General features: G+C 41.9%; 1 protein-coding gene across 1 annotated transcript in view; it reads left to right on the top strand.

Moving 5' to 3' along the window:
• RHEB (Ras homolog, mTORC1 binding) overlaps positions 1 to 15,606 on the top strand; it is a 31,346-nt gene that overhangs the window by 1,425 nt on the left and 14,315 nt on the right. The gene's annotated exons all lie outside the window — the stretch shown is intronic.

Raw genomic sequence — 15,606 nt, forward strand, 5'->3', positions numbered from 1 at the left:
TGCATTACTAAAACCATTCAACAATTTTCTTGGTCTAATCCCATGAGGAAGATAACTATGGCTTTGTCTCGTGTCTTGGACATACTTTATAGACCAAAGGACTTTCATAGGGAGTAAAACTCATTCAAGCAGAATTCTCCAGAATGCTATTAGTAATTTGAAACTAATCTCAGGAGCACAGTTTCTACATATAAAATACATTAACCTCAGTTTGCTCTTTTTAAATCATTTTACTTTATTGCTTAAAGTAGTTTAGATTACAGGGTCTCAAGATTTGCCACATCAAGTCTCCCTAAATCATTGGCCAAGTCTTTCAAAACGTAAGATTAGAAAGTAATTATTGTGGAGTAATTGAAAATAAAGTTATAACTTAATTAGGACATGTAGTGGAGGTGCCGGGGAATGTCTCTGAAAGAAGCCTCCTCCCTTTTCTAGCAGCTGCCTCCTTAAGGAGGCCCAAATCAACTTCAGGGATTAGGCAAACTTCTTTTATTCTGCTTGCTCAAACATTTTGCAGCTTGTCTGGTTTCTGACTGTTTCCTCCAGGTGTGATGATGGGGCAGGTAAACACATAGTAAAGGGTGTGACTGTATGTGTGTGTTTTTATTGGCTACTGTACAGCAAGTGTTAGAGAATATTAAATAGTATGTATTTGCTTGTACTGTATTAGAAAGCTCAAGTGACACCTGGTCTTTGTCAGAAAAATTGGGTCACTTTCAAAATACGTTTGAGGGCAAAGATCATGTGACCACTTCTACAGCTGACAAAGCTGTGTTGGAGACTCATCACATTATCTTTTATGGCGCACACCTACAAAATGAAGTGTTAATTACCTGGGCACTTGAACACACATGTTTGCACATGTGTATCATTGTACAAATAACATTTGTCAGGAAGCTCTGATTGGCTACAGCTTCCCATTGAGTGCACATTTGGCAGCAAACCTGGGTTTACAACCTTGTCATACACAAAAAAAACCTCTTGAGTGTTTAGTAAAGGTCTTCTGTTACATGAGTCAGTCAGTCATGCAGTTTGCTACCCAGCTGCTTGCTTGAAACATGTAGCAAGTGCTTTGGGATGCCCCACTTTCTATCCACTTACTGCTTAGCAATATAAACAGCACTATCATAGGTGCCTGTCCCAGTCATTTAAAGCTGGAATCTAACCCTGTTTTAACACTGTGCTCTCTGCTTTCACTCCTCTGCCCCTAAGGGTCCATGGACCCTTAAATGCTGAAATGATGGCATTCTTTAAATATTTTGTTCTGTTGTAAATAAAAGTGATGTTAGGGAGCAAGGTGGGTGGAAGAAGGGCTTCAAAGTCCAGCTATACAGTGGGACCTCGACTTGAGAATTTAATCCGTTCCGAATGCACACGCGTAGGTCAAAAACTTCGTAAGGCGAGTTTCCCACAGGAAAAGCGGTTTCCCATAGGAATGCATTGGAAATGGAAAAATTCGTAAGTCGAGGAAACCGCATCTAGCCGTGAATGGGTTTTCTGTTCGGATGTCGAAAAAATCATAAGCGCGCGGCCACTTTTTGCGCTTGTAAGTCGAAAACATCGGATGTCAAGTACTTTGTAAGTCGAGGTCCCACTGTATAAACAAACTGGGCAGCAGCATCCACAATATAAACCAGTTGAGTGTTAATTCATAGTGTGTAAAGTAAGTTATTTTCAGCACAAGGTGGGAGGAGTCCAAAGTTGAGGAGCTGTTCATGTTCACTTTCACAGTACACTTTCTGAGTATTTAATCTTTATTTAAGTTTATTGTATAATGTAGATAAGAGAAATGCTTAAATAGGCAGGTTCTTATATTCCAGCTTCATTTTTCATAATGACTGCCATAATGTTTGGAAACGTGATGCTGAAACATACTTTGGTTTATAGGGCCTTTTGTTAATAGGAGAGCTTGAATGATGTAGTGGTTAGAGTAGGGTTGTCAACCTTTTTATACCTACCGCCCACTAATGCATCTTCCTTGATGGTAAAATTTCCTTACTGCCCACCAGTGCTTGATGGAAGGAGGATTCAGCTTGTGTCATAGAGCCCCCTACCACCCACCTAGAATCCTGAAACGCCCACTAGTGGGCGGTAGGGACCAGGTTGACAACCCCTGGATTAGTCGTTGAAGTAGGACCAGGGTTCAAATCCCCACTCCGTCATGAAGCTCACTGGGTAACCTTGGCCCATTCACTACCTCTCTTCCTAACCTACCTCAGTGGTGTTGGGATTAAATGAGGAGGAGGAGAACCATGTACCTTTGAGCTCATTGGAAGAAAAGGGTGGAGTATAAATTAAATAAGTGTGAAAATTATTTAAGGCAAAATATACTGAGGTCAGGTTTTCATATCTACTCAGTCAAACAGGCATTTTTACTAGGTTCAGTGAAGCAAGCACACTTTCAGCTCCGGTTAGAAAGTACAGAAGGCTTAGCTAAAAGACCTTTGTTTTGAAGTGGGATCTTTAAAATGATATGTTCAATCCAGAACCTTAACTCCTTGTTAAAATAGTTTCCAAGTACAACCTTATAAAGTTATCATCTGCTGTATCTTTCTTCATATACTTTGGGAAAGAATATAGCCATAGAAATTTTACCATAGCAATTCCCCCCCACCTTTATTGAGAATGAAGAGGAAATCAAGGCAATGCAGTAGACAAAGCAGATGTAACATTGACATGCTTCTCCGGTACTGTAAAATTAACAGTGACTTTTGGTTCCAGAACCCTTCAAATGCTTTCTCAGTGTGAAAAAGGCATACCTCAAGCCTTCCTGGATCAAGTTCCAGTTGTTGTAATTCCATTTCTTTCCCTGGCACAAAGATTATAGAGAGGCCTGAATAAAAGAACAAAAATGTAGCTTGTTCATACAATGTGACCAAGGAAACAATCAGCATCAGTCTGTAATCGAATGCAAGAATTTGCCCTACATGTGTGGACTTTACAGGCTGGAATGCAAAGATAATTCAGGTGTAAGGTACCCTCTTTGTATAAGGCTCAAGCTAGCATGGGTATAAGGCAAAGAAGAAAGTACCTGGTGAAGAAAGTACAGTGGTATCTCTGGTTAAGAACTTAATTAGTTCCAGAGGTCCGTTCTTAACCTGAAGCACCACTTTAGCTAATGGGGCCTCCTGCTGCCGCCGCTCCGCTATAGCACGATTTCTGTTCTCATCCTGAAGCAAAGTTCTTACCCCAAGGTACTATTTCTGGCTTAGCGGAGTTTGTAACCTGAAGCGTTTGTAACCCGAGGTACCACTGTAATTAGATTAGGAAAGTAAAGGTAGACTTTCTAATTCATTAAATCACTTGGATTGCCTGAAAAGAGCAACCCTACAATATATGTTTGCTTACTGATCTGAAAATGGTCCACAGAACTCTCTGAAGGAGGCCTACTCCTGTTGAAACCTTAGCACACATACAGTGAAGTACACAGGACAGAGTCTGACCATTGGCATCCAGCTCAGTACAGTACACTGGCTTTACAGCATTTCAGACAGGAAGTTCCTTCTATAAAAGTGGATAAGATGAGCTGGGGCTCTTCTGGCATTCAGTTTCATTTGGGAAGAAGCAGATGCAGAATGGCTCTATGGAGGATCCATATTTTCAGGCCACCTTGAATTCCTAAGCCTTATAAACACTGATATACAAGCAGCAGCCATTTTAGATGCATCCAATTGACATGTGATCGCCATCGCGTGGGTCACTCCTTTTGGACCCGGAAGAGGGCGAAACGTGCTTATACACGCTCCACCAACACACATGAGGGCCAAGAACAGAACCCCCATGCAAAATGGTCACCACCTGTACCTTAAGGTATTAGTGCTAGGGTTTATTTTTTTAAAATAAATAAAAGACTGGTTTATGCTAGTGTAGTGTTGCATTCTATGCCTTTAGTGTGAGTTTCTTTTCTTAGTTATTTTAGTTATGGGTGCTTAAATATTAGGCACATTTTCAAACATGGATGGGGGAATGATCACAATGCACAAAGACAATCTGCAGTTAAAAGTTGCTAAATATTTAATCACATCACTGAAACAGCTGCTGAAATGCAGTTTTACACAATACTTTGGTCATGGTCTTAACTATTTGCTGAATCCAGATCTTGCTCTTAAGCAGGATAGCTCCTCCTGAGTAGTAGCCTGAAATGCCAGCTTTAATTAAAAGCTTCATTTTATTCCTGGCTGTCTAGTGGCAAATCTTACTGCAATGCACTTGTTAATGGTAGCAGTAAACTCTAGAGGCAGCATGTTTGACTGTAATATCAAGCCACTGGAAGGGTTGTTTAAGGACACTGTGCTAGAATTAACTCCTGCGTTGCCTGGTTTGCATTTCTGAGCTTTTTTCCTCGTCTCACTCTCAACAATACTTAAATCAGTCAAGCTGCTAACATATTTACATAGGATACCTTGTTCAGTCTCCAACTCCTTTTAACACTTCCTGTATTTATATAAATATCAGTTTCCTAAATGCAATGCATAGTCTACAAATATAGATACTGATGTAATTGAATCTTGGGTCTCTGTGCTGTGGAAGCCTCAAATATTTTTGGCTCGTACTATGAAGCTATTTGACACCGTCAAATGGAACTTAGCTCTGACCTTCCAGTTTTGTGTATTTAAATAATTGCACTTTCTAAGGTTGATTTGCAATAACCTATTTTGCATACCTTTGCAGTAAATCACGACAAAATAGATTTCTTTTTCAGAGCTACCTTAAACATTGGAAGTCAGATATCTTCAGCTTCTTTGCATAATAAAATTCATCTTTTTCGTAATATAACTGCATGTATTCGTAATATAACTGCATGTATGTATGCTGGGGGAACCCGGCCAGATGGGCAGGGTATGAATAATAAATTATTATTATTAATATTATTATTATTATTATTATTATTATTATTATTATGTGAATGCTTGGCCTTAGCTAATGAATATATAGTCCCTTGCCTGAAATGCTATTTGCTGCATTTCCCATGTGAGGTAAAACATGGCTGTTATTTAGATTATAAAGCAAGTGATGCAACTTTGAACTTAAAATTCTGTTAGTATTCAAAATGAGCAAAGAGGCTCCCAGTTTAGAGCCTGTTTTCAGTGCTTGATCTTGCTTTGGGGAGCACATTAAGCAGGGCTATTGATGTGTTTGCATTGATAACTCCTGCCAAAGGAAAGCATGTCTAATTTTTCCAGACACTGTTGGTCCTACAGGGATATGGTGAAAGGGTTTCCCCACCCCTCATTTACTTTAGTTTCTGTCCTCATCTGTGCCTCAAAAGGCTTGGATTAAGTACCGTAGCTGTTTAAGGTGGTGTGGGTGGGAGGCCGCACTAAAAATAGAATGTCTGAGATAGATAGTTGAATTATATTGAAATTAGACAAATACACACCTGCCCACTTAACTTTGTGTGTCAAATGCAGGATCAGCACTTCTCAGTATTCAGTTTGAGACTGTTGATCTCAAGGATGAGGGTGTCTCACAGTTTGGGGGCAGATACTGAACATTTTATGTAACCTTTTCATTATAACATGGTCCTCAGATGATATTGTACCGTTTGACGCATTGATTTTAAAGGCTGTGGATGGGAGAGAAAGCTACCTTGGAAGTGTGCTGGGCCTACTTTGAGATACCCTCTGGGATCACAAATACTGGCTTTCTTACTAGCCATCCATTACTTTTCATGAAGAGCTGGAGTCAATCAAAAATGGAAGGCCACAGGTTCCCTGCCCCTGCCATTGAAGAAGTGTGTGGGCTATCAGGGGCAGTCTTCAGATTGTCTCTAATGTAACTTGGGGGTTGTGCTATGCTCTTTGACAGGGCATATTATTTAATTATTAAGCACATTTTAACACACAAATAGATGTATGTGCTTAAGTTAATAACACATGTTACACAAAAAACCTTTTTAAGGCTTTATGTTGCTTTTTCTTTAACGTTGCCAAGGGCTGCCAAAAAAAAATCATCATGGGCCACATCCAGGCCACAGGCCACTGGTCTACCATATTGCTTGCTTACTTCTAACTGCAACTTCCCACTTCAGATTTCCAGCTATCTTTCAGTGCAGCCTCAAGAGTTTGTTTGCCATTTTCTTTGCTGGGAAAGTGAACTGTTGTGTTTACAGGCTCATCCATACGTGAATTTAATGTGAATTTGAAGCAGCATGTGCTTTTTGTGTGTATGTGCTCTCAACATGACATTTTCCCCTATCCAATTGGCTGCCTGCAGTTTTTCAACAATAAACGCAGATTTGGGGAAAATCCGAAAAGGGGAATTAAATGCAGTATAAAACCACTTGTTACTCTGCTGTGAATACACTGAAGTGCAATTTGCGGGTGGTTCTGGTGACATTTCTGTCACCACACCCCCTACTTCCATTTTGCTTTCATCAGCCGATAGGGTATGTTCCCCCTTTCTAAAAACAATCAGCTGTTTTTCACAGAAGAGATCTTGCACAAAACATCTGTATTAAAAACAAAAAAGAATCCCTTGCAGATTCAGGAGGCAGGGAAGGAGATGGTAGCCTTTCATGAGAGTGACTCCAAATCATTACTTGACTTTGAGTACACACTTAAAAAAATTATTTAGATAATGCATGCCTGGATAGTTCATTTGGTTAGAGTGTGGTGCTGAGAATGCCAAGGTTGCAGGATCGATCACCATATGGGACAGCTGCATATTCCTGCATTGCAGGAGGTCAACTTCCAACTCCTATGAATTTAATATCAATTAACTTTGGTTCCAGCACACGGTCTGCATTTGGTAGCATGTACCAAAAGGTGGGGGGGGGACTATGTAGGGACAGCCATTGATTCCCCCCCACACCAGTTGCTTCTTTAAACCTAGCCAAAAAATCTTGAGGTATCTAAAAATCAGGTCATTAACTGTCAACTATAGAAGAATGTTTGAAATTAGAAGTTGGAGCAGCACGGAGATGGGAAATGAGAAAGAAATTGGCAGCTAGGGGTGCTGGGAAAATCCTGTAAACTCTACTAGTGATTCCCATTTTTCTTGGTTTGGTGACCCACTGGTCTTAATTTACTTGGTATGATAGCCCATCAAATTATTGTCACATGAATTTGGGACCTTGGGTCTTCTCTGCCACTAGTCATCAGAGAGTAGTTCCAAATTGTTAAAATGTAAGAATCAAGCCTTTCTGAAATTTGCTTATAAGTGTCAACGCTAGATTATAATAAGTGGTACCTCTGGTTAAGAACTTAATTCATTCCGGAGGTCCGTTCTTAACCTGAAACTGTTCTTAACCTGAGGTACCACTTTAGCTAATGGGGCCGCCCGGGCCGCCACCACGCAATTTCTGTTCTCATTCTGAAGCAAAGTTCTTAACCCGGCGTACTACTTCCAGGTTAGCGGAGTCTGTAACCTGAACCGTTTGTAACCCAAGGTACCACTGTATGCAAATGAAGTTATTAAGAGGCATTCATCATTCCAGTTAAGGATTGCAAGCAATAATTATTTTGGGTTTACACTTGCACAGGCTTCGCTGCTCTATAGGACATCAAGCACTTTGCCCAGACCAGAAGACCCCATTGAACTCTGCCTGTGAATGTTCAGTAAACCCTGCTTTGACCTTAGTAAACTGTCCTCTAAGACGATGAGGACTAGAAATCCCTTATATAGAAAAGGAGGAGGACATTCTGAATTCTAACTTGTGGACAGTATTCTAGACATTCCTCTCTTTGCCCATTTTACTGTACAGTCATACCTCGGTTTAAGTACGCTTCGGTTTGAGAACTTTCAGTTTAAGTACTCCGCGGACCGTCTGGAATGGATTAATCTACTTTCCATTACTTTCAATGAGAAAGTTCTCTTCAGGTTAAGTACAGACTTCCGGAACCAATTGTGTATTTAAATTGAGGTACCACTGTACTGCCACTTCCCTTTGAGTTGCATGCAAGGAACATGAAAAATACAGCTCATGTTGGCAGATTGATGATAGAAGACCAGTGTACTTCCTTCTTGATCTTGTAGTGGATTTTAACTGACAGAAGGAGGTTTGCTGGAAGCAAAACTGTCTCAGGGTGTAAATCTTGATGGAGATATGGATAATCTTGTTATGTTGTCCAGTGTGGTGGCTCTTCAAACTGAAGAGCAGTTATTTTGGAAACAAGAATAGAGACGTTGGGGGGATTATACTTCATAATAAATTGTTTGGCCCATGAGGGGGGGAGGGTTAAATTTGAAAGGTAGGTTTAACATGATAGTTTCTCATGAGATTGTATGATAGCATTGAGACTAGCAGTGGCAAAAATAAAACTAAGCTTGAAGTGTTCAGTGCTTATTTTCAATATTTCCATTTTATATGGTGTGTAATGACTTAGCAGTGGACCCGCACCTTGCCATTTGTCTAGGGCAGCAGTAGGGAACCCCCCAATCTCTAGGCCTAATTCAGTTAGGCAGTAGTACTAATGAGGTCTGTGAGGCTGTTTTCTCAAAATCCACACCCACCTGCCCTATGTCACATATGACATCAGGGGTGAGGCAGGTAAAGATATGGATGAAAAGCAGCAGTTGGGAGTTTATAAGGTGTGCTCCCAATTGTTCCCTGGCAGTGAGCCCCACTGGGAGACAGGATATTTGCTTTTGGGAATTCCCTAGTGCCACCAATGAGGCTTGCTCTCTATACCAGTCAGCCAAAGGCCTTTGAAGTTGTCACTGCCCAGCATCTTCATTTTACAGTGGTTCCTCAGGTTACAGACGCTTCAGGTTACAGACTCCGCTAACCCAGAAATAGTACCTCAGTTTAAAAACATTGCTTCAGGATGAGAACAGAAATCGCGCAGTGGCGGTGCGGCAGCAGCGGGTGGCCCCATTAGCTAAAGTGGTACCTCAGGTTAAGAACAGTTTCAGTTTCAGAACGAATTAAGTTCTTAACCCGAGGTATCACTGTATTATTTATATGCTGCCCATGTGACTGGGTTGCCCCAGGCAGTCTGGGCGGCTCCCAACAAAATCTTACACAGTAAAATGTCAACCATTAAAAACTTTCCTGTATAGGGTTGCCTTCAGATGTCTTCTAAAAGTCATATAGTTATTTATGTTTGTCATCTGATGGGAGGGTGTTCCACAGGGCAGGTGCCACTATCGAGAAGGCCCTTGGAGCTGGACCTCCGTGTCTGGGCTGGATTATGGGAGTGGAGACGCTCTTTCAGGTATACAAAATCAAGACTGTTTAGAGCTTTAAAGGTCAGCACCAACAATTTGAATTGTGCCTGGAAATGTACTGGGAGCCAATGTCGATCCTTTCGGGCTGGAGTTAGGTCGCGGTGGCCATTCCCAGTCACCAATCTAGCTGCTGCATTCTGGATTAATTGTAGTTTCTGTGTCACCTTGAAAGGTAGCCCCACATAGAGTGCATTACAGTAGTCAAAGCGGGAGATAACCAGAGTATGTACCACTGTGGCAAGACAGTACACAGGGAGGTAGGGTCTCAGCTGTTGTACCAGGTACTGCTGGACACAGAATTAATAATATGAGGTAAGTGATAGGTGGGCAGCCCTGCCTATCTGCTGGAGTTGACCTGTGGAGGAGGTAAGGATTTGGCCCACTGACCAGATTGAGTCTCCCACACTGGTCTTTGGAAAGCACCAAAGCAGCAAACTTGCTTCTTCCTGTATTACCATACCATTGGAGGTGTCTGTCCCACCACTTTAAATCTATTGAGTGCAGTTGGGATAGCTATGTGCTCTTTTTGGCTTCTGCAATTTTATTTATTTAAGCTTCATTAACAAGAAATGAGATGCTACAGAATGTTAGCATTTTAAAGGCGCTTAAGGTGAATTTCTGAAATTCAGTTCTGTGTACTTATTAATCCAAGAGTTATTTATATTTTATGGAGAAGAGAGGTAATGGGAAAAGGCAGTTCACTGAGAACCTAAGACAAGTATAGACCACTAAGCACGACATCAGAATAGTTAACACTTTGAAGTAGATTTCAAAACAAACCACTGAAGTTTAGAAATATCCCATCTGGAACTTCTATCAGTGCATGGGAATGCGAGAGAGCGCAGGAGGAGGACAGTGCCAGAATTTCCTCCCTCATGGCTACGCTGCTTGCTGCAAGTGGGAAGGATGGTATTGAGGAGAAAGCAGAGCCATGTTAAATTTGGCCCTCAGGGAAGTATAAAGAAGAAGAACACCCGCAGGGCACCTTCTCTCTCTCCCCCTCCTTGTCTGCCACAGTATACAGAAAGACACTTCAAATCGAGGCAGTACTGTATTGAGTCTATATATAAAAAAAATCTTTTTAGAATTATGTTGTTTAGCAACCAGAAACACCATAACCAGACACTGGAAAGACCTGTCAGAAGTAAACATGGACCAATGGTACCAAACAGTATGGGAAACAGCCTTACTAGAAAAATTAACCAATAAGTTGAAACTGACACGGGGACAAATAGAAGAAGACGGCTTCACCCCGGTATGGTTCCCCTTTATCACATACACAGCTCAACAAGATAATGACAAAAATCCACCAACAGCATACAAATCAATATGGCTAACCTGATCCAAAACACTCATCCACCCCACTCACACACAAAACAAAGACCACCACAGCCAACCACAAAGGAACAACCATATCCTAGGCCAACCCCAACATCTCTCACCAGCAAAGGAACACAAGCGATCAGCAGAGAACCTACACAAGCGACGCTGACAATACGCCCCACACATATTAAGCAAATACGCCCCACACATAGTGCATATGCTATCCATACCTCTGAAAATGATCTAAGCGTACTCTGTTGATGCTTTCTGTTGAATCCTACCTTGAAGTTTTTGTAACTTCAAAACTTTTCAAGTCCACCAGCAGCTGAATCAGAATAGAGACTTGAATACATGTTTTATAGGAAGGGGTGTAAGTACTTCTGCTTACAACTCCAAAAGATTAAGGACAAAAATATGGACTCGGTTGCTTCCTTCTTTCCACCAGTTTTTAACAGTTTTTGATGTGTGTGTGTGTTATTAAAGATTAAAGAATATTAAAGATTCTCTTGGTTTACAAAGTATGTGCATTGTCTCTTTTTCAGGTTGTGTTTTCTACAGATTGATTACATTTGTTGGGAGACAGTGTTGTAGACAGTATAAGGTTGGGGAAGAAAAGCTGGCAGATAGGGGGATAGGGTGGTAAAACTTATATTCTTTTACTTGGTGTATGTGTGGGGTTTTGTGTCGGCATCACTTGGGAAGTTCTCTTTGTATTCACTTTTATTTCCTTGATAGTGAGAGAGGTTGAAGAGGGGTGGGGCATGGTTGGTTGTTTTAGTTGGCTGCAGTGAGATTTGTTTGCTTGGGGGGGATTGTTGGGTGAAGCTAGCCATATTGATTCATATGCTATTGGTCAGGCATCCCCAAACTTTGGAATGGCAATGGAATCTGGCTTCCTTGCTGGTGATGGGACAGCAACCTTCACTGTAAGTAAGAAGAACAAGCTAGCTTAGATGGGGCTTCTATCCAGGCTGATTTCAGCAGGCATCCCCAAACTTCGGCCCTCCAGATGTTTTGGTCTATAATTCCCATCTTCCCCGACCACTGACCCTGTTAGCTAGGGATCATGGGAGTCGTAGGCCAAAACATCTGGAGGGCCACAGTTTAGGGATGGCTGCTGTTGGTGGATTCTTGAACAACAACGGAAAAGTCTTGAAAATAATTGGCCTGTTACTTTAACCCTCCTGGACTCCCCTAAATGTTATAAAGGGTGAGTCACTGACAGTGCTGGAACCTGAGATATGAAAGCCAGGAGCTAAATGGCACCTTAAACCTCGGTTATGGGCGCAACAACGGAATGTCTAGGCACACTTTTTATAACAAAACAGAGCTGAAAATGAATGAACTGCAGCTAAAATATTGTGCTCATTTTTCACATGGTCTAGTCCAGGCACCCCCAAACTGCGGCCCTCCAGATGTTTCGGCCTACAACTCCCATGATCCCTAGCTAACAGAACCAGTGGTCAGGGATGATGGGAATTGTAGTCCAAAACGTCTGGAGGGCTGAAGTTTGGGGGTGCCTGGTCTAGTCCTTCCCCTGCCCACCCCTCTAATATTATTAAAAGGGTCTCTTCTCCAGTTTTCAGAGAGTAGCTGGAAGTGGGGAGGCAGAAAAATATCCTCCTTTCCTTCCACTCTGCAGTTTTAATCTGAAATCTTACGCACAGTACTGCACCCAGAGCTCAGAAACTGCTTACACTAATGAAATTCCCTGTCACAAAATGCGCCTAGAACAGTGGGAGTTTCGAACACTGGTTGCTGAATATGGATTTAAAGCAACTTTGAGGGTTGTTGCAGTTTTGATTCACAGATGGCAGACTAACATGAAGAAGACAAGCCACACCAATAGTCTTGGTACAGGCGGACATTTTAGACTTGCACATAACAGTGTTCTTTCCCTCTTCCCACTCAAACTTGAAAGTAGTCAGGAGCTATTGTGCTTTATCCTGTCTGACTGCAATTTTGCAATATATTCCAGTGCCATTTGGCCAGCCCTGAACTATAGCCAAGCATGCTGCTTGCCTGCCCACACTTGGTTGGCAAGGAGCCCAGAAGCTTGAACGTTGCATAACTGGCAACTTCTTAAATGATGAACATTTTTTCATGTTAATTTAGTCTGCTTGCTGCTGAATAGGTAATTGAACTTGTGTTGTCACATATTATAATTCATTATTCCCATCTCTGCCTTACTGGGTTTTTAAAGGGTTTTTTAGGGGCTTCACACTTTTTACCAATATGATTGGCAGAATGTTTTGGTCTTGGATTTTTGCTGTCTCTATATCATCCATAGAATGCCAACCCTGAACTTGTGCTATCTGGATTTCTGCTGGTTTGCTTTCAAATGTGCCCTTACTATGTACTACAACGCCTATGAATGAAACATTGGATTCAGTTCAAATGGGGGAAAGCAACATTTGAAAACATTTTATAATTAGACCAGCGGGAATTTTGCTGTGCCCATCAAATGGAATATTTCTGCCAAGCTGATAGGTGAAATCAGTTTACAAGCTTTTCTGTATTTCTGTAGACATCTTGAAGTAATAGTCAGGACATAGGAAACTCCCTTATACTGAGTCAGGTCTTTATAGCTCAGTGTTTTTTGTTTTGTCCATGGCTGTACAGGATTTTAAGGGTCTTTCCCAGGCGTGCCTGGAGATGCCAGGGATTGAACCTCGGACCTTCTGCATGTAAGGCAGGTGTTTAACCCCATTGAGCTTCTTTTTGCATCAGAAACACATATTTAGAATTACCAGACTGGTGGGAAAGCAAGCATGTTCCCTCTTCCATGTGACAGCCCTTATGATACTTGAAGATGGCTATCATATCTCCCCTCAGTCTCCTCTTTTCCAGGCTAAACATACCCAGCTCCTTCAAGCATTCCTTGTAAGGCTTAGTTTCCAGGCCCTTAATCAACTTGGTTTCCCTCCTCTGCACACTTTCCACCTTGTCAACATCCTTCTTAAATTGTGGTACCCAGAATTGGACACAGTATTCCAGGTATGGTCTGACCAAGGCAGCTGTGGTCTAAACCACAGAGCCTAGGGTTTGCCAATCAGAAGGTTGGCGGTTCGAATCCCTGCAATAGGGTGAGCTCCCGTTGCTCGGTCCCAGCTCCTGCCAACCTAACAGTTTGAAAGCACGTCAAAATTCAAGTAGATAAATAGGTACCGCACCGGCGGGAAGGTAAATGGCGTTTCCGTGCGCTGCTCTGGTTCGCCAGAAGTGGCTTAGTCATGCTGGCCACATGACCCGGAAGCTGTATGCCAGCTCCCTCAGCCAATAAAGCGAGATGAACGCGGCAACCCCAGAGTCGTCCGCAACTGCACCTAATAGTCAAGGGTCCCTTTACCTTATTACTTCCCTTGATTTCTGGACACTATACTTCTGTTGATGTAGCCTAGAATAGTGTTAGCTTTTTTTGCTTCTGCATCACACTGTTGATTCAGGTTAAGCTTGTGATCCACCAAGACCCCTAGATCCTTTTCACATGTACTGCTAGTAAGCCAGGTGTCCCCCGCCTATATTTGTGCGTCTGGTTCTTCCTGCCATGTGAGAAGTTGTTGGTTTCATTTTTAATTCAGATGACCTGTTTATTAGCTAGAAATGCTTACGAAATGCAACTACAATGTGGTGTGTAGTTTAAAAAAATGCAAGCCTGGGCCCCAAAGTATCCACCATGCCTTGTGATCTTTGCTTTAGGATTATGTTGCCTGCCATTGGCAAACACATCAGACAGGTGCTAGCAACTATTTCATGTAGACAGGGGTCACTGCAGTGCAGAAAAAGGCACAGCTATATCTCAAAAAGAAAGTTTTTCCAAGGACCTGAAGAGATGGCAGGCTTCTTACATTTTGCCTAGCACTGGCTCCCCAGTGCTTCACGTCACAGTATTTTAAAATCCATAATTAACAGTGGGGGCACAGCATAAAGTAAAGCCTTTAGGATGATGTGGGGAACCTTTATGGCCCAATGGGCCCAGATCTTTAACCCATAGCGATAGAGGGAGATGGGAACCAAGTGCATTCAATCCTGCTTTTGTCAGGTTTTTTTACTTGTGGTATAGGATGTGGGCCAGGCGGGCATTGTTTGGGAGAAATGGCCTCGTGAGCCAAATAGGGTGACCTGCTGGGTCAACTTTGTGCTGTGGGGCAGAGATTCCCTATCCCTACTTTCAGTGTGAAGAAACCGACAATTTAGAGTAGGCATAATACCTGGTTTATGATATGTCACATGTTTAGAAGACCAACATAGGTCCTCAATGCCATTCGATTTCTGAGTAGTTGCAAGAAGGGTATCAAGCTGTTTCTCAGTGCGAATGGTAGACCTAACGGTCGGTTACCTTTACCTTTATGAAGGTAGCTTTACTTAAGGTTATTGCCAGCTCCTCTTTGCAAGAATGTGATATTTCTGAGCTAGTTGTTATAGTGTAGTTAAACACCACAAGCTGGACAATTGCCATAATAAACAACAGGAAAAGAATTTGTTACAGAGAGGTGTTCATTGCGAGGTAAGACAGGCCAAAAACCACCCTTTGTTATGTTTCCTCATGAATTTGGGTGCCGCCATCCATGTTATGTGACCTTCATCTGAGTATGTGGGAATTCAGACTGAACAGTATCTTTAACGGGAAGAAGCAGACCTGAATTAGTTCCGTTTCAGGATCCAAGTAGCATTGGGCACAGCAGTCAGCTCATGAAGGAGGCTGTGTATGGGTAAAGCTGTTTAATCAACTCCAGGCTTCTAATTCAATATATTTATTTAACATTGCAATACAATAGAGTAAGATATATCAGAAACTGCATAAAAGGAAAAAAGTAATTTTCCAACTAATCCTTCCTCTAATGCAGTCTCTCCATCCCTCCTAATCCCTTTTCCTTTTCTTTTGCATCTTCTAGGTTGTAAGCCTGAGGGCAGAGACTGGCTCATCATTGACATTTGTAAGCCACTCTGGAAGCCCTTTTTCAGCTGAAGAGTGGGATAAAAATGCATTAAATAAATAAATAAATAGATTAGTTCAATGACTTATAAAAACATTAGCATCCGTTACCTGCAGGCAGATTTACAGGATCTGTTGAAGCCAAAGTAAACAGTCAAGAGAGTTCCCTCAAGCAA

This window comes from Zootoca vivipara, chromosome 11 (assembly GCF_965207765.1).
Source record: "Zootoca vivipara chromosome 11, rZooViv2.hap1.1, whole genome shotgun sequence".
NCBI lineage: Eukaryota > Metazoa > Chordata > Lepidosauria > Squamata > Lacertidae > Zootoca > Zootoca vivipara.